The following is a 25247-nucleotide window of genomic DNA, read 5'->3' on the forward strand; positions in this document are numbered from 1 at the left end:
ATAATTAGTGCTGTTGAGCAGCTTTTCATGTGCGTCTTGGCCATCTCTGTGTCTCCTTTGAAGAAACGTCTCTTTAGATCTTCTGCCCATTTTTTTGGATTGTTTGTTTTTTTAATATTAAGCTGCATGAGCTGTTTATATATATTGGAGATTAAACCTCTGTCCATTGATTCGTCTGCAACGATTTTCGCCCATTCTGAGGGATGCCTTTTTCCATTCCCGTGTTTTTTAACAAAAAAGGAAAGAAAGGAAAAGAAGCAGAACACTAATGTGCGTAAAATATGCCTTTTGAAACGGTCGTTTTGAAATATGGACGTCCTTTGAATTTTTTGGTCGATATGTGACCCCAGGATTTGTTTTCAGGCAGGTGTCATTTACAGGCCTGAAATGATTTTGAATATCAACTGACCATTAGCGTTGGGATTAAAGCTGCTGTTGTGTGAAACGGCCACAAGGTGGTAGCAGTTCACCCTTACCAAATCTGGTTACTAGGGCAAGAGAGCCTCAGTGGAAGTGGTGTTCTAGATTGGAGTTTAGAATGGAATGTGCCAGGAGAAAGCCCCTCACGTTTGTCTCACTACTTCTTGTTCGTGATTTTAATTTAATTTTTTATTTTTTATTACAGCAAGTTTGATTACAACGTTTGGCTTGTTGTAGGTGTGGAAGATGTGGTTCTTTTACACATATACAGATGTCTGTTCTTCCTGGGATCCTTTTCCCATGTACGTTATGACAGAATGTTGAGTAGTCCTCTCTTGGTATTCTGTAGGTCTTTGGTGATTATATATGTCACCTGTGTTTGTATATGTCTGTTAACCCCGATATCGTAATGAAACCAATCCTCACACCTTTCCATTGGTGAACCATAAGTTTGTTTAATGAATCTGTGATTGCCCTTCTCCGTGGAAATATCTGCCCTGGTATCCATTTTTAGGTAACACCTATAAGTGATATGATAGGATATGTGTCTTTCACTTTCTGACTTACTACAAGTCACGTGATTACTTCTAGACTCATCTACGGTGCTGCAAATGGCATTGTGTCCTTTTTTCCCTTGGCTTCTCTTCTGCCTTAGCGGGGTTCATTTTCAACAATGTGATTCCCTGAGGGTTGTGGATTAGCTGACCTGGGCAGCCTTACCCTGCCGGCCCGCCGGCCCCAGTTGTGCCTAGTTGAGGTCAATATAAACAGCGCTCCAGGCAGCAATAGCCCCTGAAGCTGTGCCTGACTCCATATTCTCTGCCCCGTCAGCAGTCTCGGGGCTGTGCTGGTGGGAGGGAGTGAGGGGCCAGAGCTTTGTGGGTGGCCCGGTGTGAGTGGGGTTCTGCTGGCCTTTCTGCAGGAGTTGCCAGGCTGCCGCCTGTAAAGAAGAGGCTGTGTCACTCATACCTTCCGCTGGAATTTCTCTCCGGACAGAGGTGAGGAAGGAAAAAAGCAGTGGGGGCCGGGACAGGAGGGGTATCTCAGGCAGGGCAATGGAAAGCTTCTGGAAGAGCGCCCGGGGCCAGGACCACCCTGGCTGGCCTCCAGGCACCAAGTTGGCCTGCGTGCTGTCGCTGGTGTGGCTCCACGGTCCTTCCTCTAGGCTTTCAAGCCCTTGTACATATTCAGGTGTTTTACCTGGAAAGGGTGGGAACAGTTCAGCAGCAGCTGGCCTGGGGCTCAGCTCACGTTTACTCACAGATGCCTCGGCACGGTCCCCCAGCTTTGCAATGAGGACGCTCCTTGCGTGGGGGGTGGGTTGATGGTTGTATGGGAGATGGTTCCCCACCTCTGACCAATTTCAGAATTGTTTACCACTGGAGCAAGTGCCCTGATAGGGTTTTCCTCTGTATAACTCGTGGGTTCAGGTTTTTTTTTTCTTTTATGGTTCAAGTTATATTTTATTCCTCTTTTATGTATTTATAGATATAAGCATGGAAATAATTTATTCCTATAAATACATCTGTGTGACAGGAAGAACATTTTTCTGTTTTATTTTTAAATTTTATTTTTTAAAATTTTGAAATTTAATTTTATTTATTTTTTTATACAGCACGTTATTATTAGTTATGTATTTTATGCATATACATGTATACAGGTCAATCCCAAACTCCCAACTCATCCACCACCACGACCCCATGGCTTCCCACACTTGGTGTCCATACGTTTGTTCTCTACCTCTGTGTCTCTATTTCTTCCCTGCAAACCAGTTCATCTGTACCATTTTTAGGCTCCACATATATGCGTTAATATACAATATTTGTTTTCCTCTTTCTGACTTACTTCATTCTGTATGACAGTCTCTCGATCCATCGATGTCTCTACAAATGACCCAGTTTCATTCCTTTTTATGGCCGAGTAATATTCCATTTCATATATGTACCACATCTTTATCCATTCATCTGTCTGTGGGCATTTAGGTTGCTTCCATTACCTGGCTATTGTAAATAGTGCTGCAACGAACTTTGTGGTGAATGTGTCTTTTTGAAATACGGTTTTCTCTGGGTATATGCCCACAAGTGGGATTGCTGGATCAGATGGTAATTCTATTTCTAGTTTTTTTAAGGAAACTCCATACTGTTCTCCATAATGACTGTATCAATTTACATTCCCACCAATAGTGGAAGAGGGCTCCTTTTGTCCACACCCTCCCCAGAATTGGTTGTTTGTAGATTTTCTGATGATAACGATTCTAACAGGTGTGAGGTGATACCTCATTGTAGTTTTGATTTGCATTTCTCTGATAATTAGTGCTGTTGAGCAGCTTTTCATGTGCGTCTTGGCCATCTCTGTGTCTCCTTTGAAGAAACGTCTCTTTAGATCTTCTGCACATTTTTTTGGATTGTTTGTTTTTTTTAATATTAAGCTGCATGAGCTGTTTATATATATTGGAGATTAAACCTCTGTCCATTGATTCGTCTGCAACGATTTTCGCCCATTCTGAGGGATGCCTTTTTCCATTCCCGTGTTTTTTAACAAAAAAGGAAAGAAAGGAAAAGAAGCAGAACACTAATGTGCGTAAAATATGCCTTTTGAAACGGTCATTTTGAAATATGGACGTCCTTTGAATTTTTTGGTCGATATGTGACCCCAGGATTTGTTTTCAGGCAGGTGTCATTTACAGGCCTGAAATGATTTTGAATATCAACTGACCATTAGCGTTGGGATTAAAGCTGCTGTTGTGTGAAACGGCCACAAGGTGGTAGCAGTTCACCCTTACCAAATCTGGTTACTAGGGCAAGAGAGCCTCAGTGGAAGTGGTGTTCTAGATTGGAGTTTAGAATGGAATGTGCCAGGAGAAAGCCCCTCACGTTTGTCTCACTACTTCTTGTTCGTGATTTTAATTTAATTTTTTATTTTTTATTACAGCAAGTTTGATTACAACGTTTGGCTTGTTGTAGGTGTGGAAGATGTGGTTCTTTTACACATATACAGATGTCTGTTCTTCCTGGGATCCTTCTCCCATGTACGTTATGTCAGAATGTTGAGTAGTCCTCTCTTGGTATTCTGTAGGTCTTTGGTGATTATATATGTCACCTGTGTTTGTATATGTCTGTTAACCCCGATATCGTAATGAAACCAATCCTCACACCTTTCCATTGGTGAACCATAAGTTTGTTTAATGAATCTGTGATTGCCCTTCTCCGTGGAAATATCTGCCCTGGTATCCATTTTTAGGTAACACCTATAAGTGATATGATATGATATGTGTCTTTCACTTTCTGACTTACTACAAGTCACGTGATTACTTCTAGACTCATCTACGGTGCTGCAAATGGCATTGTGTCCTTTTTTCCCTTGGCTTCTCTTCTGCCTTAGCGGGGTCCATTTTCAACAATGTGATTCCCTGAGGGTTGTGGATTAGCTGACCTGGGCAGCCTTACCCTGCCGGCCCGCCCTCCCCAGGTGTGCCTCGTTGAGGTCAATATAAACAGCGCTCCAGGCAGCAATAGCCCCTGAATCTGTGCCAGACTCCATATTCTCGGCCCCGTCAACAGTCTCGGGGCTGTGCTGGTGGGAGGGAGTGAGGGGCCACCGCTTTGTGGGTGGCCCGGTGTGAGTGGGGTTCTGCTGGCCTTTCTGCAGGAGTTGCCAGGCTGCCGCCTGTAAAGAAGAGGTTGTGTCACCCATACCTTCCGCTGGAATTTCTCTCCGGACAGATGTGAGAAAGGAAAAAAAGCAGTGGGGGCCGGGACAGGAGGGGTATCTCAGACAGGGCAATGGAAAGCTTCTGGAAGAGCGCCCGGTGCCAGGACCACCCTGGCTGCCCTGCAGGCACCAAGTTCTCCTGCGTGCTGTCGCTGGTGTGGCTCCACGGTCCTTCCTCTAGGGTTTCAAGCCCTTGTACATATTCAGGTGTTTTACCTGGAAAGGGTGGGAACAGTTCAGCAGCAGCTGGCCTGGGGCTCAGCTCACCTTTACTCACAGATGCCTCAGCATGGTCCCCCAGCTTTGCAATGAGGACGCTCCTTGCGTGGCGGGTGGGTTGCTGGCTGTATGGGAGATGATTCCCCACCTCTGACCTATTTCAGAATTGTTTACCACTGGAGCAAGTGCCCTGATAGGGTTTTCCTCTGTAAAACTCGTGGGTTCAGGATTTTGTTTTCTTTTATGGTTCAAGTTAGATTTTATTCCTCTTTTATGTATTTATAGATATAAGCATGGAAATAATTCATTCCTAGAAATACATCTGTGTGACGGGAAGAACTTTTTTCTGTTTTATTTTTAAATTTTATTTTTTAAAATTTTGAAATTTAATTTTATTTTTTTTATACAGCAGGTTATTATTAGTTATGTATTTTATGCATATACATGTATACAGGTCAATCCCAAACTCCCAACTCATCCCACCACCACCACCCCATGGCTTCCCACACTTGGTGTCCATACGTTTGTTCTCTACCTCTGTGTCTCTATTTCTTCCCTGCAAACCAGTTCATCTGTACCATTTTTAGGCTCCACATATATGCGTTAATATACAATATTTGTTTTCCTCTTTCTGACTTACTTCATTCTGTATGACAGTCTCTCGATCCATCGATGTCTCTACAAATAACCCAGTTTCATTCCTTTTTATGGCCGAGTAATATTCCATTTTATATATGTACCACATCTTTATCCATTCATCTGTCTGTGGGCATTTAGGTTGCTTCCATTACCTGGCTATTGTAAATAGTGCTGCAACGAACATTGTGGTGAATGTGCCTTTTTGAAATACGGTTTTCTCTGGTATATGCCCAGAAGTGGGATTGCTGGATCAGATGGTAATTCTATTTCTAGATTTTTTAAGGAAACTCCATACTGTTCTCCATAGTGACTGTATCAATTTACATTCCCACCAATAGTGGAAGAGGGCTCCTTTTGTCCACACCCTCCCCAGAATTGGTTGTTTGTAGATTTTCTGATGATGCCGATTCTAACAGGTGTGAGGTGATACCTCATTGTAGTTTTGATTTGCATTTCTCTAATAATTAGTGCTGTTGAGCAGCTTTTCATGTGCGTCTTGGCCATCTCTGTGTCTCCTTTGAAGAAACGTCTCTTTAGATCTTCTGCCCATTTTTTGGGGGGTTGTTTGTTTTTTTAATATTAAGCTGCATGAGCTGTTTATATATATTGGAGATTAAACCTCTGTCCATTGATTCGTCTGCAACGATTTTCGCCCATTCTGAGGGATGCCTTTTTCCATTCCCGTGTTTTTTAACAAAAAAGGAAAGAAAGGAAAAGAAGCAGAACACTAATGTGCGTAAAATATGCCTTTGGAAACGGTCGTTTTGAAATATGGACGTCCTTTGAATTTTTTGGTCGATATGTGACCCCAGGATTTATTTTCAGGGCAGGTGTCATTTACAGGCCTGCAATGATTTTGAATATCAACTGACCATTAGCGTTGGGATTAAAGCTGCTGTTGTGTGAAACGGCCACAAGGTGGCAGCAGTTCACCCTTACCAAATCTGGTTACTAGGGCAAGAGAGCCTCAGTGGAAGTGGTGTTCTAGATTGGAGTTTAGAATGGAATGTGCCAGGAGAAACCCCCTCACGTTTGTCTCACTACTTCTTGTTCGTGTTTTTAATTTAATTTTTTATTTTTTATTACAGCAAGTTTGATTACAATGTTTGGCTTGCTGTAGGTGTGGAAGATGTGGTTCTTTTACACATATACAGATGACTGTTCTTCCTGGGATCCTTTTCCCATGTACGTTATGACAGAATGTTGAGTAGTCCTCTCTTGGTATTCTGTAGGTCTTTGGTGATTATATATGTCACCTGTGTTTGTATATGTCTGTTAACCCCGATATCGTAATGAAACCAATGCTCACACTTTTCCATTGGTGAACCATAAGTTTGTTTAATGAATCTGTGATTGCCCTTCTCCGTGGAAATATCTGCCCTGGTATCCATTTTTAGGTAACACCTATAAGTGATATGATATGATATGTGTCTTTCACTTTCTGACTTACTACAAGTCACGTGATTACTTCTAGACTCATCTACGGTGCTGCAAATGGCATTGTGTCCTTTTTTCCCTTGGCTTCTCTTCTGCCTTAGCGGGGTCCATTTTCAACAATGTGATTCCCTGAGGGTTGTGGATTAGCTGACCTGGGCAGCCTTACCCTGCCGGCCCGCCCTCCCCAGGTGTCCCTCGTTGAGGTCAATATAAACAGCGCTCCAGGCAGCAATAGCCCCTGAAGCTGTGCCTGCCTCCATATTCTCTGCCCCGTCAGCAGTCTCGGGGCTGTGCTGGTGGGAGGGAGTGAGGGGCCACAGCTTTGTGGGTGGCCCGGTGTGAGTGGGGTTCTGCTGGCCTTTCTGCAGGAGTTGCCAGGCTGCCGCCTGTAAAGAAGAGGTTGTGTCACCCATACCTTCCGCTGGAATTTCTCTTCGGACAGAGGTGAGGAAGGAAAAAAAGCAGTGGGGGCCGGGACAGGAGGGGTATCTCAGGCAGGGCAATGGAAAGCTTCTGGAAGTGCGCCCGGGTCCAGGACCACCCTGGTTGGCCTGCAGGCAACAAGTTGGCCTGCGTGCTGTCGCTGGTGTGGCTCCACGGTCCTTCCTGTAGGCTTTCAAGCCCTTGTACATATTCAGGTGTTTTACCTGGAAAGGGTGGGAACAGTTCAGCAGCAGCTGGCCTGGGGCTCAGCTCACGTTTACTCACAGATGCCTCGGCACGGTCCCCCAGCTTTGCAATGAGGACGCTCCTTGCGTGGGGGTTGGGTTGATGGTTGTATGGGAGATGGTTCCCCACCTCTGACCAATTTCAGAATTGTTTACCACTGGAGCCAGGGCCCTGATAGGGTTTTCCTCTGTATAACTCGTGGGTTCAGGTTTTTGTTTTCTTTTATGGTTCAAGTTAGATTTTATTCCTCTTTTATGTATTTATAGATATAAGCATGGAAATAATTCATTCCTATAAATACATCTGTGTGACGGGAAGAACATTTTTCTGTTTTATTTTTAAATTTTATTTTTTAAAATTTTGAAATTTAATTTTATTTATTTTTTTTATACAGCACGTTATTATTAGTTATGTATTTTATGCATATACATGTATACAGGTCAATCCCAAACTCCCAACTCATCCCACCACCACCACCCCATGGCTTCCCACACTTGGTGTCCATACGTTTGTTCTCTACCTCTGTGTCTCTATTTCTTCCCTGCAAACCAGTTCATGTGTACCATTTTTAGGCTCCACATATATGCGTTAATATACAATATTTGTTTTCCTCTTTCTGACTTACTTCATTCTGTATGACAGTCTCTCGATCCATCGATGTCTCTACAAATGACCCAGTTTCATTCCTTTTTATGGCCGAGTAATATTCCATTTCATATATGTACCACATCTTTATCCATTCATCTGTCTGTGGGCATTTAGGTTGCTTCCATTACCTGGCTATTGTAAATAGTGCTGCAACGAACTTTGTGGTGAATGTGTCTTTTTGAAATACGGTTTTCTCTGGGTATATGCCCAGAAGTGGGATTGCTGGATCAGATGGTAATTCTATTTCTAGTTTTTTTAAGGAAACTCCATACTGTTCTCCAGAATGACTGTATCAATTTACATTCCCACCAATTGTGGAAGAGTGCTCCTTTTGTCCACACCCTCCCCAGAATTGGATGTTTGTAGATTTTCTGATGATAACGATTCTAACATGTGTGAGGTGATACCTCATTGTAGTTTTGATTTGCATTTCTCTGATAATTAGTGCTGTTGAGCAGCTTTTCATGTGCGTCTTGGCCATCTCTGTGTCTCCTTTGAAGAAACGTCTCTTTAGATCTTCTGCCCAATTTTTTTTGGGATGTTTGTTTTTTTAATATTAAGCTGCATGAGCTGTTTATATATATTGGAGATTAAACCTCTGTCCATTGATTCGTCTGCAACGATTTTCGCCCATTCTGAGGGATGCCTTTTTCCATTCCCGTGTTTTTTAACCAAAAAAGGAAAGAAAGCAAAAGAAACAGAACACTAATGTGCGTAAAATATGCCTTTTGAAACGGTCGTTTTGAAATATGGACGTTCTTTGAATTTTTTGGTCGATATGTGACCCCAGGATTTGTTTTCAGGGCAGGTGTCATTTACAGGCCTGCAATGATTTTGAATATCAACTGACCATTAGCGTTGGGATTAAAGCTGCTGTTGTGTGAAACGGCCACAAGATGGCAGCAGTTCACCCTTACCAAATCTGGTTACTAGGGCAAGAGAGCCTCAGTGGAAGTGGTGTTCTAGATAGGAGTTTAGAATGGAATGTGCCAGGAGAAAGCCCCTCACGTTTTTCTCACTACTTCTTGTTCGTGTTTTTAATTTAATTTTTTATTTTTTATTACAGCAAGTTTGATTACAACGTTTGGCTTGTTGTAGGTGTGGAAGATGTGGTTCTTTTACACATATACAGATGTCTGTTCTTCCTGGGATCCTTTTCCCATGTACGTTATGACAGAATGTTGAGTAGTCCTCTCTTGGTATTCTATAGGTCTTTGGTGATTATATATGTCACCTGTGTTTGTAGATGTCTGTTAACCCCGATATCGTAATGAAACCAATCCTCACACCTTTCCTTTGGTGAACCATAAGTTTGTTTAATGAATCTGTGATTGCCCTTCTCCGTGGAAATATCTGCCCTGGTATCCATTTTTAGGTAACACCTATAAGTGATATGATATGATATGTGTCTTTCACTTTCTGACTTACTACAAGTCACGTGATTACTTCTAGACTCATCTACGGTGCTGCAAATGGCATTGTGTCCTTTTTTCCCTTGGCTTCTCTTCTGCCTTAGCGGGGTCCATTTTCAACAATGTGATTCCCTGAGGGTTGTGGATTAGCTGACCTGGGCAGCCTTACCCTGCCGGCCCGCCCTCCCGAGGTGTGCCTCGTTGAGGTCAATATAAACAGCGCTCCAGGCAGCAATAGCCCCTGAATCTGTGCCTGACTCCATATTCTCTGCCCCGTCAACAGTCTCGGGGCAGTGCTGGTGGGAGGGTGTGAGGGGCCACAGCATTGTGGGTGGCCCGGTGTGAGTGGGGTTCTGCTGGCCATTCTGCAGGAGTTGCCAGGCTGCCGCCTGGAAAGAAGAGGATGTGTCACCCATACCTTCCGCTGGAATTTCTCTCCGGACAGAGGTGAGGAAGGAAAAAAGCAGTGGGGGCCGGGACAGGAGGGGTATCTCAGGCAGGGCAATGGAAAGCTTCTGGAAGAGCGCCCGGGGCCAGGACCACCCTGGCTGCCCTGCAGGCACCAAGTTGGCCTGCGTGCTGTCGCTGGTGTGGCTCCACGGTCCTTCCTCTAGGCTTTCAAGCCCTTGTACATATTCAGGTGTTTTACCTGGAAAGGGTGGGATCAGTTCAGCAGCATCTGGCCTGGGGCTCAGCTCACGTTTACTCACAGATGCCTCGGCATGGTCCCCCAGCTTTGCAATGAGGACGCTCCTTGCGTGGGGGGTGGGTTGATGGCTCTATGGGAGATGCTTCCCCACCTCTGACCAATTTCAGAATTGTTTACCACTGGAGCAAGTGCCCTGATAGGATTTTCCTCTGTATAACTCGTGGGTTCAGGTTTTTTTTTCTTTTATGGTTCAAGTTAGATTTTATTCCTCTTTTATGTATTTATAGATAGAATCATGGAAATAATTCATTCCTAGAAATACATCTGTGTGACGGGAAGAACTTTTTTCTGTTTTATTTTTAAATTTTATTTTTTAAAAGTTTGAAATTTAATTTTATATATTTTTTTTATACAGCACTTTATTATTAGTTATGTATTTTATGTATATACATGTACACAGGTCAATCCTAAACTCCCAACTCATCCCACCACCACCACCCCATGGCTTCCCACACTTGGTGTCCATACGTTTGTTCTCTACCTCTGTGTCTCTATTTCTTCCCTGCAAACCAGTTCATCTGTACCATTTGTAGGCTCCACATATATGCGTTAATAGACAATATTTGTTTTCCTCTTTCTGACTTACTTCATTCTGTATGACAGTCTCTCGATCCATCAATGTCTCTACAAATGACCCAGTTTCATTCCTTTTAATGGCCGAGTAATATTCCATTTTATATATGTACCACATCTTTATCCATTCATCTGTCTGTGGGCATTTAGGTTGCTTCCATTACCTGGCTTTTGTAAATAATGCTGCAACGAACATTGTGGTGAATGTGCCTTTTTGAAATACGGTTTTCTCTGGGTATATGCCCAGAAGTGGGATTGCTGGATCAGATGGTAATTCTATTTCTAATTTTTTTAAGGAAACTCCATACTGTTCTCCATAGTGACTGTATCAATTTACATTCCCACCAATAGTGGAAGAGGGCTCCTTTTGTCCACACCCTCCCAAGAATTGGTTGTTTGTAGATTTTCTGATGATGCCGATTCTAACAGGTGTGAGGTGATACCTCATTGTAGTTTTGATTTGCATTTCTCTAATAATTAGTGCTGTTGAGCAGCTTTTCATGTGCGTCTTGGCCATCTCTGTGTCTCCTTTGAAGAAACGTCTCTTTAGATCTTCTGCCCATTTTTTGGGGGGTTGTTTGTTTTTTTAATATTAAGCTGCATGAGCTGTTTATATATATTGGAGATTAAACCTCTGTCCATTGATTCGTCTGCAACGATTTTCGCCCATTCTGAGGGATGCCTTTTTCCATTCCTGTGTTTTTTAACAAAAAAGGAAAGAAAGGAAAAGAAGCAGAACACTAATGTGCGTAAAATATGCCTTTTGAAACGGTCGTTTTGAAATATGGACGTCCTTTGAATTTTTTGGTCGATATGTGACCCCAGGATTTGTTTTCAGGCAGGTGTCATTTACAGGCCTGAAATGATTTTGAATATCAACTGACCATTAGCGTTGGGATTAAAGCTGCTGTTGTGTGAAACGGCCACAAGGTGGCAGCAGTTCACCCTTACCAAATCTGGTTACTAGGGCAAGAGAGCCTCAGTGGAAGTGGTGTTCTAGATTGGAGTTTAGAATGGAATGTGCCAGGAGAAAGCCCCTCACGTTTGTCTCACTACTTCTTGTTCGTGTTTTTAATTTAATTTTTTATTTTTTATTACACCAAGTTTGATTACAACGTTTGGCTTGTTGTAGGAGTGGAAGATGTGGTTCTTTTACACATATACAGATGACTGTTCTTCCTGGGATCCTTTTCCCATGTACGTTATGTCAGAATGTTGAGTAGTCCTCTCTTGGTATTCTGTAGGTCTTTGGTGATTATATGTCACCTGTGTTTGTATATGTCTCTTAACCCCGATATCGTAATGAAACCAATCCTCACACTTTTCCATTGGTGAACCATAAGTTTGTTTAATGAATCTGTGATTGCCCTTCTCCGTGGAAATATCTGCCCTGGTATCCATTTTTAGGTAACACCTATAAGTGATATGATATGATATGTGTCTTTCACTTTCTGACTTACTACAAGTCACGTGATTACTTCTAGACTCATCTACGGTGCTGCAAATGGCATTGTGTCCTTTTTTCCCTTGGCTTCTCTTCTGCCTTAGCGGGGTCCATTTTCAACAATGTGATTCCCTGAGGGTTGTGGATTAGCTGACCTGGGCAGCCTTACCCTGCCGGCCCGCCCTCCCCAGGTGTGCCTCGTTGAGGTCAAAATAAACAGCGCTCCAGGCAGCAATAGCCCCTGAATCTGTGCCTGACTCCATATTCTCTGCCCCGTCAACAGTCTCGGGGCTGTGCTGGTGGGAGGGAGTGAGGGGCCACCGCTTTGTGGGTGGCCCGGTGTGAGTGGGGTTCTGCTGGCCTTTCTGCAGGAGTTGCCAGGCTGCCGCCTGTAAAGAAGAGGTTGTGTCACCCATACCTTCCGCTGGAATTTCTCTCCGGACAGAGGTGAGAAAGGAAAAAAAGCAGTGGGGGCCGGGACAGGAGGGGTATCTCAGACAGGGCAATGGAAAGCTTCTGGAAGAGCGCCCGGTGCCAGGACCACCCTGGCTGCCCTGCAGGCACCAAGTTCTCCTGCGTGCTGTCGCTGGTGTGGCTCCACGGTCCTTCCTCTAGGCTTTCAAGCCCTTGTACATATTCAGGTGTTTTACCTGGAAAGGGTGGGAACAGTTCAGCAGCAGCTGGCCTTGGGCTCAGCTCACCTTTACTCACAGATGCCTCAGCACGGTAACCCAGCTTTGCAATGAGGATGCTCCTTGCGTGGCGGGTGGGTTGCTGGCTGTATGGGAGATGATTCCCCACCTCTGACCTATTTCAGAATTGTTTACCACTGGAGCAAGTGCCCTGATAGGGTTTTCCTCTGTAAAACTCGTGGGTTCAGGATTTTGTTTTCTTTTATGGTTCAAGTTAGATTTTATTCCTCTTTTATGTATTTATAGATATAAGCATGGAAATAATTCATTCCTATAAATACATCTGTGTGACGGGAAGAACTTTTTTCTGTTTTATTTTTAAATTTTATTTTTTAAAATTTTGAAATTTAATTTTATTTTTTTTATACAGCACGTTATTATTAGTTATGTATTTTATGCATATACATGTATACAGGTCAATCCCAAACTCCCAACTCATCCCACCACCACCACCCCATGGCTTCCCACACTTGGTGTCCATACGTTTGTTCTCTACCTCTGTGTCTCTATTTCTTCCCTGCAAACCAGTTCATCTGTACCATTTTTAGGCTCCACATATATGCGTTAATATACAATATTTGTTTTCCTCTTTCTGACTTACTTCATTCTGTATGACAGTCTCTCGATCCATCGATGTCTCTACAAATAACCCAGTTTCATTCCTTTTTATGGCCGAGTAATATTCCATTTTATATATGTACCACATCTTTATCCATTCATCTGTCTGTGGGCATTTACGTTGCTTCCATTACCTGGCTATTGTAAATAGTGCTGCAACGAACATTGTGGTGAATGTGCCTTTTTGAAATACGGTTTTCTCTGGTATATGCCCAGAAGTGGGATTGCTGGATCAGATGGTAATTCTATTTCTAGATTTTTTAAGGAAACTCCATACTGTTCTCCATAGTGACTGTATCAATTTACATTCCCACCAATAGTGGAAGAGGGCTCCTTTTGTCCACACCCTCCCCAGAATTGGTTGTTTGTAGATTTTCTGATGATGCCGATTCTAACAGGTGTGAGGTGATACCTCATTGTAGTTTTGATTTGCATTTCTCTAATAATTAGTGCTGTTGAGCAGCTTTTCATGTGCGTCTTGGCCATCTCTGTGTCTCCTTTGAAGAAACGTCTCCTTAGATCTTCTGCCCATTTTTTGGGGGGTTGTTTGTTTTTTTAATATTAAGCTGCATGAGCTGTTTATATATATTGGAGATTAAACCTCTGTCCATTGATTCGTCTGCAACGATTTTCGCCCATTCTGAGGGATGCCTTTTTCCATTCCCGTGTTTTTTAACAAAAAAGGAAAGAAAGGAAAAGAAGCAGAACACTAATGTGCGTAAAATATGCCTTTTGAAACGGTCGTTTTGAAATATGGACGTCCTTTGAATTTTTTGGTCGATATGTGACCCCAGGATTTATTTTCAGGGCAGGTGTCATTTACAGGCCTGCAATGATTTTGAATATCAACTGACCATTAGCGTTGGGATTAAAGCTGCTGTTGTGTGAAACGGCCACAAGGTGGCAGCAGTTCACCCTTACCAAATCTGGTTACTAGGGCAAGAGAGCCTCAGTGGAAGTGGTGTTCTAGATTGGAGTTTAGAATGGAATGTGCCAGGAGAAACCCCCTCACGTTTGTCTCACTACTTCTTGTTCGTGTTTTTAATTTAATTTTTTATTTTTTATTACAGCAAGTTTGATTACAATGTTTGGCTTGCTGTAGGTGTGGAAGATGTGGTTCTTTTACACATATACAGATGACTGTTCTTCCTGGGATCCTTTTCCCATGTACGTTATGACAGAATGTTGAGTAGTCCTCTCTTGGTATTCTGTAGGTCTTTGGTGATTATATATGTCACCTGTGTTTGTATATGTCTGTTAACCCCGATATCGTAATGAAACCAATCCTCACACTTTTCCATTGGTGAACCATAAGTTTGTTTAATGAATCTGTGATTGCCCTTCTCCGTGGAAATATCTGCCCTGGTATCCATTTTTAGGTAACACCTATAAGTGATATGATATGATATGTGTCTTTCACTTTCTGACTTACTACAAGTCACGTGATTACTTCTAGACTCATCTACGGTGCTGCAAATGGCATTGTGTCCTTTTTTCCCTTGGCTTCTCTTCTGCCTTAGCGGGGTCCATTTTCAACAATGTGATTCCCTGAGGGTTGTGGATTAGCTGACCTGGGCAGCCTTACCCTGCCGGCCCGCCCTCCCCAGGTGTGCCTCGTTGAGGTCAATATAAACAGCGCTCCAGGCAGCAATAGCCCCTGAATCTGTGCCTGACTCCATATTCTCTGCCCCGTCAACAGTCTCGGGGCTGTGCTGGTGGGAGGGAGTGAGGGGCCACCGCTTTGTGGGTGGCCCGGTGTGAGTGGGGTTCTGCTGGCCTTTCTGCAGGAGTTGCCAGGCTGCCGCCTGTAAAGAAGAGGTTGTGTCACCCATACCTTCCGCTGGAATTTCTCTCCGGACAGAGGTGAGAAAGGAAAAAAAGCAGTGGGGGCCGGGACAGGAGGGGTATCTCAGACAGGGCAATGGAAATCTTCTGGAATAGCGCCCGGTGCCAGGACCACATTGGCTGCCCTGCAGGCACCAAGTTCGCCTGCGTGCTGTCGCTGGTGTGGCTCCACGGTCCTTCCTCTAGGCTTTCAAGCCCTTGTACATATTCAGGTGTTTTACCTGGAAAGGGTGGGAACAGTTCAGCAGCAGCTGGCCTTGGGCTCAGCTCACCTTTACTCACAGATGCCTCAGCACGGTAACCCAGCTTTGCAATGAGGACGCTCCTTGCGTGGCGGGTGGGTTGCTGGCTGTATGGGAGATGATTCCCCACCTCTGACCTATTTCAGAATTGTTTACCACTGGAGCAAGTGCCCTGATAGGGTTTTCCTCTGTAAAACTCGTGGGTTCAGGATTTTGTTTTCTTTTATGGTTCAAGTTAGATTTTATTCCTCTTTTATGTATTTATAGATATAAGCATGGAAATAATTCATTCCTAGAAATACATCTGTGTGACGGGAAGAACTTTTTTCTGTTTTATTTTTAAATTTTATTTTTTAAAATTTTGAAATTTAATTTTATTTTTTTTATACAGCACGTTATTATTAGTTATGTATTTTATGCATATACATGTATACAGGTCAATCCCAAACTCCCAACTCATCCCACCACCACCACCCCATGGCTTCCCACACTTGGTGTCCATACGTTTGTTCTCTACCTCTGTGTCTCTATTTCTTCCCTGCAAACCAGTTCATCTGTACCATTTTTAGGCTCCACATATATGCGTTAATATACAATATTTGTTTTCCTCTTTCTGACTTACTTCATTCTGTATGACAGTCTCTCGATCCATCGATGTCTCTACAAATAACCCAGTTTCATTCCTTTTTATGGCCGAGTAATATTCCATTTTATATATGTACCACATCTTTATCCATTCATCTGTCTGTGGGCATTTAGGTTGCTTCCATTACCTGGCTATTGTAAATAGTGCTGCAACGAACATTGTGGTGAATGTGCCTTTTTGAAATACGGTTTTCTCTGGTATATGCCCAGAAGTGGGATTGCTGGATCAGATGGTAATTCTATTTCTAGATTTTTTAAGGAAACTCCATACTGTTCTCCATAGTGACTGTATCAATTTACATTCCCACCAATAGTGGAAGAGGGCTCCTTTTGTCCACACCCTCCCCAGAATTGGTTGTTTGTAGATTTTCTGATGATGCCGATTCTAACAGGTGTGAGGTGATACCTCATTGTAGTTTTGATTTGCATTTCTCTAATAATTAGTGCTGTTGAGCAGCTTTTCATGTGCGTCTTGGCCATCTCTGTGTCTCCTTTGAAGAAACGTCTCTTTAGATCTTCTGCCCATTTTTTGGGGGGTTGTTTGTTTTTTTAATATTAAGCTGCATGAGCTGTTTATATATATTGGAGATTAAACCTCTGTCCATTGATTCGTCTGCAACGATTTTCGCCCATTCTGAGGGATGCCTTTTTCCATTCCCGTGTTTTTTAACAAAAAAGGAAAGAAAGGAAAAGAAGCAGAACACTAATGTGCGTAAAATATGCCTTTTGAAACGGTCGTTTTGAAATATGGACGTCCTTTGAATTTTTTGGTCGATATGTGACCCCAGGATTTATTTTCAGGGCAGGTGTCATTTACAGGCCTGCAATGATTTTGAATATCAACTGACCATTAGCGTTGGGATTAAAGCTGCTGTTGTGTGAAACGGCCACAAGGTGGCAGCAGTTCACCCTTACCAAATCTGGTTACTAGGGCAAGAGAGCCTCAGTGGAAGTGGTGTTCTAGATTGGAGTTTAGAATGGAATGTGCCAGGAGAAACCCCCTCACGTTTGTCTCACTACTTCTTGTTCGTGTTTTTAATTTAATTTTTTATTTTTTATTACAGCAAGTTTGATTACAATGTTTGGCTTGCTGTAGGTGTGGAAGATGTGGTTCTTTTACACATATACAGATGACTGTTCTTCCTGGGATCCTTTTCCCATGTACGTTATGACAGAATGTTGAGTAGTCCTCTGTTGGTATTCTGTAGGTCTTTGGTGATTATATATGTCACCTGTGTTTGTATATGTCTGTTAACCCCGATATCGTAATGAAACCAATCCTCACACTTTTCCATTGGTGAACCATAAGTTTGTTTAATGAATCTGTGATTGCCCTTCTCCGTGGAAATATCTGCCCTGGTATCCATTTTTAGGTAACACCTATAAGTGATATGATATGATATGTGTCTTTCACTTTCTGACTTACTACAAGTCACGTGATTACTTCTAGACTCATCTACGGTGCTGCAAATGGCATTGTGTCCTTTTTTCCCTTGGCTTCTCTTCTGCCTTAGCGGGGTCCATTTTCAACAATGTGATTCCCTGAGGGTTGTGGATTAGCTGACCTGGGCAGCCTTACCCTGCCGGCCCGCCCTCCCCAGGTGTGCCTCGTTGAGGTCAATATAAACAGCGCTCCAGGCAGCAATAGCCCCTGAATCTGTGCCTGACTCCATATTCTCTGCCCCGTCAACAGTCTCGGGGCTGTGCTGGTGGGAGGGAGTGAGGGGCCACCGCTTTGTGGGTGGCCCGGTGTGAGTGGGGTTCTGCTGGCCTTTCTGCAGGAGTTGCCAGGCTGCCGCCTGTAAAGAAGAGGTTGTGTCACCCATACCTTCCGCTGGAATTTCTCTCCGGACAGAGGTGAGAAAGGAAAAAAAGCAGTGGGGGCCGGGACAGGAGGGGTATCTCAGACAGGGCAATGGAAATCTTCTGGAAGAGCGCCCGGTGCCAGGACCACCTTGGCTGCCCTGCAGGCACCAAGTTCGCCTGCGTGCTGTCGCTGGTGTGGCTCCACGGTCCTTCCTCTAGGCTTTCAAGCCCTTGTACATATTCAGGTGTTTTACCTGGAAAGGGTGGGAACAGTTCAGCAGCAGCTGGCCTTGGGCTCAGCTCACCTTTACTCACAGATGCCTCAGCACGGTAACCCAGCTTTGCAATGAGGACGCTCCTTGCGTGGCGGGTGGGTTGCTGGCTGTATGGGAGATGATTCCCCACCTCTGACCTATTTCAGAATTGTTTACCACTGGAGCAAGTGCCCTGATAGGGTTTTCCTCTGTAAAACTCGTGGGTTCAGGATTTTGTTTTCTTTTATGGTTCAAGTTAGATTTTATTCCTCTTTTATGTATTTATAGATATAAGCATGGAAATAATTCATTCCTAGAAATACATCTGTGTGACGGGAAGAACTTTTTTCTGTTTTATTTTTAAATTTTACTTTTTAATATTTTGAAATTTAATTTTATTTTTTTTTATACAGCACGTTATTATTAGTTATGTATTTTATGCATATACATGTATACAGGTCAATCCCAAACTCCCAACTCATCCCACCACCACCACCCCATGGCTTCCCACACTTGGTGTCCATACGTTTGTTCTCTACCTCTGTGTCTCTATTTCTTCCCTGCAAACCAGTTCATCTGTACCATTTTTAGGCTCCACATATATGCGTTAATATACAATATTTGTTTTCCTCTTTCTGACTTACTTCATTCTGTATGACAGTCTCTCGATCCATCGATGTCTCTACAAATAACCCAGTTTCATTCCTTTTTATGGCCGAGTAATATTCCATTTTTTATATGTACCACATCTTTATCCATTCATCTGTCTGTGGGCATTTACGTTGCTTCCATTACCTGGCTATTGTAAATAGTGCTGCAATGAATATTGTGGTGAATGTGCCTTTTTGAAATACGGTTTTCTCTGGTATATGCCCAGAAGTGGGATTGCTGGATCAGATGGTAATTCTATTTCTAGATTTTTTAAGGAAACTCCATACTGTTCTCCATAGTGACTGTATCAATTTACATTCCCACCAATAGTGGAAGAGGGCTCCTTTTGTCCACACCCTCCCCAGAATTGCTTGTTTGTAGATTTTCTGATGATGCCGATTCTAACAGGTGTGAGGTGATACCTCATTGTAGTTTTGATTTGCATTTCTCTAATAATTAGTGCTGTTGAGCAGCTTTTCATGTGCGTCTTGGCCATCTCTGTGTCTCCTTTGAAGAAACGTCTCTTTAGATCTTCTGCCCATTTTTTGGGGGGTTGTTTGTTTTTTTAATATTAAGCTGCATGAGCTGTTTATATATATTGGAGATTAAACCTCTGTCCATTGATTCGTCTGCAACGATTTTCGCCCATTCTGAGGGATGCCTTTTTCCATTCCCGTGTTTTTTAACAAAAAAGGAAAGAAAGGAAAAGAAGCAGAACACTAATGTGCGTAAAATATGCCTTTGGAAACGGTCGTTTTGAAATATGGACGTCCTTTGAATTTTTTGGTCGATATGTGACCCCAGGATTTATTTTCAGGGCAGGTGTCATTTACAGGCCTGCAATGATTTTGAATATCAACTGACCATTAGCGTTGGGATTAAAGCTGCTGTTGTGTGAAACGGCCACAAGGTGGCAGCAGTTCACCCTTACCAAATCTGGTTACTAGGGCAAGAGTGCCTCAGTGGAAGTGGTGTTCTAGATTGGAGTTTAGAATGGAATGTGCCAGGAGAAACCCCCTCACGTTTGTCTCACTACTTCTTGTTCGTGTTTTTAATTTAATTTTTTATTTTTTATTACAGCAAGTTTGATTACAATGTTTGGCTTGCTGTAGGTGTGGAAGATGTGGTTCTTTTACACATATACAGATGACTGTTCTTCCTGGGATCCTTTTCCCATGTACGTTATGACAGAATGTTGAGTAGTCCTCTCTTGGTATTCTGTAGGTCTTTGGTGATTATATATGTCACCTGTGTTTGTATATGTCTGTTAACCCCGATATCGTAATGAAACCAATCCTCACACTTTTCCATTGGTGAACCATAAGTTTGTTTAATGAATCTGTGATTGCCCTTCTCCGTGGAAATATCTGCCCTGGTATCCATTTTTAGGTAACACCTATAAGTGATATGATATGATATGTGTCTTTCACTTTCTGACTTACTACAAGTCACGTGATTACTTCTAGACTCATCTACGGTGCTGCAAATGGCATTGTGTCCTTTTTTCCCTTGGCTTCTCTTCTGCCTTAGCGGGGTCCATTTTCAACAATGTGATTCCCTGAGGGTTGTGGATTAGCTGACCTGGGCAGCCTTACCCTGCCGGCCCGCCCTCCCCAGGTGTGCCTCGTTGAGGTCAATATAAACAGCGCTCCAGGCAGCAATAGCCCCTGAATCTGTGCCTGACTCCATATTCTCTGCCCCGTCAACAGTCTCGGGGCTGTGCTGGTGGGAGGGAGTGAGGGGCCACCGCTTTGTGGGTGGCCCGGTGTGAGTGGGGTTCTGCTGGCCTTTCTGCAGGAGTTGCCAGGCTGCCGCCTGTAAAGAAGAGGTTGTGTCACCCATACCTTCCGCTGGAATTTCTCTCCGGACAGAGGTGAGAAAGGAAAAAAAGCAGTGGGGGCCGGGACAGGAGGGGTATCTCAGACAGGGCAATGGAAAGCTTCTGGAATAGCGCCCGGTGCCAGGACCACCTTGGCTGCCCTGCAGGCACCAAGTTCGCCTGCGTGCTGTCGCTGGTGTGGCTCCACGGTCCTTCCTCTAGGCTTTCAAGCCCTTGTACATATACAGGTGTTTTACCTGGAAAGGGTGGGAACAGTTCAGCAGCAGCTGGCCTTGGGCTCAGCTCACCTTTACTCACAGATGCCTCAGCACGGTAACCCAGCTTTGCAATGAGGACGCTCCTTGCGTGGCGGGTGGGTTGCTGGCTGTATGGGAGATGATTCCCCACCTCTGACCTATTTCAGAATTGTTTACCACTGGAGCAAGTGCCCTGATAGGGTTTTCCTCTGTAAAACTCGTGGGTTCAGGATTTTGTTTTCTTTTATGGTTCAAGTTAGATTTTATTCCTCTTTTATGTATTTATAGATATAAGCATGGAAATAATTCATTCCTAGAAATACATCTGTGTGACGGGAAGAACTTTTTTCTGTTTTATTTTTAAATTTTATTTTTTATAATTTTGAAATTTAATTTTATTTATTTTTTATACAGCACGTTATTATTAGTTATGTATTTTATGCATATACATGTATACAGGTCAATCCCAAACTCCCAACTCATCCCACCACCACCACCACATGGCTTCCCACACTTGGTGTCCATACGTTTGTTCTCTACCTCTGTGTCTCTATTTCTTCCCTGCAAACCAGTTCATCTGTACCATTTTTAGGCTCCACATATATGCGTTAATATACAATATTTGTTTTCCTCTTTCTGACTTACTTCATTCTGTATGACAGTCTCTCGATCCATCGATGTCTCTACAAATAACCCAGTTTCATTCCTTTTTATGGCCGAGTAATATTCCATTTTATATATGTACCACATCTTTATCCATTCATCTGTCTGTGGGCATTTACGTTGCTTCCATTACCTGGCTATTGTAAATAGTGCTGCAACGAACATTGTGGTGAATGTGCCTTTTTGACATACGGTTTTCTCTGGTATATGCCCAGAAGTGGGATTGCTGGATCAGATGGTAATTCTATTTCTAGATTTTTTAAGGAAACTCCATACTGTTCTCCATAGTGACTGTATCAATTTACATTCCCACCAATAGTGGAAGAGGGCTCCTTTTCTCCACACCCTCCCCAGAATTGGTTGTTTGTAGATTTTCTGATGATGCCGATTCTAACAGGTGTGAGGTGATACCTCATTGTAGTTTTGATTTGCATTTCTCTAATAATTAGTGCTGTTGAGCAGCTTTTCATGTGCGTCTTGGCCATCTCTGTGTCTCCTTTGAAGAAACGTCTCTTTAGATCTTCTGCCCATTTTTTGGGGGGTTGTTTGTTTTTTTAATATTAAGCTGCATGAGCTGTTTATATATATTGGAGATTAAACCTCTGTCCATTGATTCGTCTGCAACGATTTTCGCCCATTCTGAGGGATGCCTTTTTCCATTCCCGTGTTTTTTAACAAAAAAGGAAAGAAAGGAAAAGAAGCAGAACACTAATGTGCGTAAAATATGCCTTTTGAAACGGTCGTTTTGAAATATGGACGTCCTTTGAATTTTTTGGTCGATATGTGACCCCAGGATTTATTTTCAGGGCAGGTGTCATTTACAGGCCTGCAATGATTTTGAATATCAACTGACCATTAGCGTTGGGATTAAAGCTGCTGTTGTGTGAAACGGCCACAAGGTGGCAGCAGTTCACCCTTACCAAATCTGGTTACTAGGGCAAGAGAGCCTCAGTGGAAGTGGTGTTCTAGATTGGAGTTTAGAATGGAATGTGCCAGGAGAAACCCCCTCACGTTTGTCTCACTACTTCTTGTTCGTGTTTTTAATTTAATTTTTTATTTTTTATTACAGCAAGTTTGATTACAATGTTTGGCTTGCTGTAGGTGTGGAAGATGTGGTTCTTTTACACATATACAGATGACTGTTCTTCCTGGGATCCTTTTCCCATGTACGTTATGACAGAATGTTGAGTAGTCCTCTCTTGGTATTCTGTAGGTCTTTGGTGATTATATATGTCACCTGTGTTTGTATATGTCTGTTAACCCCGATATCGTAATGAAACCAATCCTCACACTTTTCCATTGGTGAACCATAAGTTTGTTTAATGAATCTGTGATTGCCCTTCTCCGTGGAAATATCTGCCCTGGTATCCATTTTTAGGTAACACCTATAAGTGATATGATATGATATGTGTCTTTCACTTTCTGACTTACTACAAGTCACGTGATTACTTCTAGACTCATCTACGGTGCTGCAAATGGCATTGTGTCCTTTTTTCCCTTGGCTTCTCTTCTGCCTTAGCGGGGTCCATTTTCAACAATGTGATTCCCTGAGGGTTGTGGATTAGCTGACCTGGGCAGCCTTACCCTGCCGGCCCGCCCTCCCCAGGTGTGCCTCGTTGAGGTCAATATAAACAGCGCTCCAGGCAGCAATAGCCCCTGAATCTGTGCCTGACTCCATATTCTCTGCCCCGTCAACAGTCTCGGGGCTGTGCTGGTGGGAGGGAGTGAGGGGCCACCGCTTTGTGGGTGGCCCGGTGTGAGTGGGGTTCTGCTGGCCTTTCTGCAGGAGTTGCCAGGCTGCCGCCTGTAAAGAAGAGGTTGTGTCACCCATACCTTCCGCTGGAATTTCTCTCCGGACAGAGGTGAGAAAGGAAAAAAAGCAGTGGGGGCCGGGACAGGAGGGGTATCTCAGACAGGGCAATGGAAAGCTTCTGGAATAGCGCCCGGTGCCAGGACCACCTTGGCTGCCCTGCAGGCACCAAGTTCGCCTGCGTGCTGTCGCTGGTGTGGCTCCACGGTCCTTCCTCTAGGCTTTCAAGCCCTTGTACATATTCAGGTGTTTTACCTGGAAAGGGTGGGAACAGTTCAGCAGCAGCTGGCCTGGGGCTCAGCTCACCTTTACTCACAGATGCCTCAGCACGGTAACCCAGCTTTGCAATGAGGACGCTCCTTGCGTGGCGGGTGGGTTGCTGGCTGTATGGGAGATGATTCCCCACCTCTGACCTATTTCAGAATTGTTTACCACTGGAGCAAGTGCCCTGATAGGGTTTTCCTCTGTAAAACTCGTGGGTTCAGGATTTTGTTTTCTTTTATGGTTCAAGTTAGATTTTATTCCTCTTTTATGTATTTATAGATATAAGCATGGAAATAATTCATTCCTAGAAATACATCTGTGTGACGGGAAGAACTTTTTTCTGTTTTATTTTTAAATTTTATTTTTTAAAATTTTGAAATTTAATTTTATTTTTTTTTATACAGCACGTTATTATTAGTTATGTATTTTATGCATATACATGTATACAGGTCAATCCCAAACTCCCAACTCATCCCACCACCACCACCCCATGGCTTCCCACACTTGGTGTCCATACGTTTGTTCTCTACCTCTGTGTCTCTATTTCTTCCCTGCAAACCAGTTCATCTGTACCATTTTTAGGCTCCACATATATGCGTTAATATACAATATTTGTTTTCCTCTTTCTGACTTACTTCATTCTGTATGACAGTCTCTCGATCCATCGATGTCTCTACAAATAACCCAGTTTCATTCCTTTTTATGGCCGAGTAATATTCCATTTTTTATATGTACCACATCTTTATCCATTCATCTGTCTGTGGGCATTTACGTTGCTTCCATTACCTGGCTATTGTAAATAGTGCTGCAACGAACATTGTGGTGAATGTGCCTTTTTGAAATACGGTTTTCTCTGGTATATGCCCAGAAGTGGGATTGCTGGATCAGATGGTAATTCTATTTCTAGATTTTTTAAGGAAACTCCATACTGTTCTCCATAGTGACTGTATCAATTTACATTCCCACCAATAGTGGAAGAGGGCTCCTTTTGTCCACACCCTCCCCAGAATTGCTTGTTTGTAGATTTTCTGATGATGCCGATTCTAACAGGTGTGAGGTGATACCTCATTGTAGTTTTGATTTGCATTTCTCTAATAATTAGTGCTGTTGAGCAGCTTTTCATGTGCGTCTTGGCCATCTCTGTGTCTCCTTTGAAGAAACGTCTCTTTAGATCTTCTGCCCATTTTTTGGGGGGTTGTTTGTTTTTTTAATATTAAGCTGCATGAGCTGTTTATATATATTGGAGATTAAACCTCTGTCCATTGATTCGTCTGCAACGATTTTCGCCCATTCTGAGGGATGCCTTTTTCCATTCCCGTGTTTTTTAACAAAAAAGGAAAGAAAGGAAAAGAAGCAGAACACTAATGTGCGTAAAATATGCCTTTGGAAACGGTCGTTTTGAAATATGGACGTCCTTTGAATTTTTTGGTCGATATGTGACCCCAGGATTTATTTTCAGGGCAGGTGTCATTTACAGGCCTGCAATGATTTTGAATATCAACTGACCATTAGCGTTGGGATTAAAGCTGCTGTTGTGTGAAACGGCCACAAGGTGGCAGCAGTTCACCCTTACCAAATCTGGTTACTAGGGCAAGAGAGCCTCAGTGGAAGTGGTGTTCTAGATTGGAGTTTAGAATGGAATGTGCCAGGAGAAAGCCCCTCACGTTTGTCTCACTACTTCTTGTTCGTGTTTTTAATTTAATTTTTTATTTTTTATTACAGCAAGTTTGATTACAATGTTTGGCTTGCTGTAGGTGTGGAAGATGTGGTTCTTTTACACATATACAGATGACTGTTCTT

The sequence above is a fragment of the Mesoplodon mirus genome (genome assembly GCF_964341445.2).
Source record: "Mesoplodon mirus genome assembly, chromosome: 10".
Lineage (NCBI taxonomy): Eukaryota > Metazoa > Chordata > Mammalia > Artiodactyla > Ziphiidae > Mesoplodon > Mesoplodon mirus.